Consider the following 600-nt stretch of genomic DNA (forward strand, 5'->3'; position numbering starts at 1 on the left):
TATATATATATAGTGAAATTTAAACCTCAATAGATCATTGTGTTCTGGAAATTAAAAATTTACTTAATTTAAATTAACAACAAAAAAATCCTGTATTTATTTATTGATGCAGTTGAGCCATGTTTTAATTGTCAGCCTCTACAGGGTTTCAAAATATTTGTGAAACTTTCCGAGGGAATTTATGTATGTGCATCTATTTTATTCTTAGTTTCAAAGCTAATCACTTAAAAATGCTCTTATATCTTTAGGTTTAGAGCTCAACATAGAATAACATTTTTAAAATGCTGCTGAATTTGAAAGTAAATTCCTTATTAAACAAATCAAACTATTTCACCTAAAGATTTGACTGATGCTTCACATTATTTTCCATTTGGAAATTTGTATCATACTGTACCTTTTAATTTTATGATCTCATCTATTAATTATAAAAGTAACAATTGATTGATTCATTTGGAGCAGATTAAAGAGAATCCTTTTAAATTTTTTCTGGCAGCAGCATTGTTTGGAGGCATCAAAGTATCTAAATTAATCATGTATTCTGAACTTTTTGGAAAAGAGGCCTTTTCTTTGCTCTAAAAGTCAATATAAACACATTACATT

This window comes from Marmota marmota, unplaced genomic scaffold (assembly GCF_001458135.2).
Source record: "Marmota marmota marmota unplaced genomic scaffold, marMar, whole genome shotgun sequence".
NCBI lineage: Eukaryota > Metazoa > Chordata > Mammalia > Rodentia > Sciuridae > Marmota > Marmota marmota.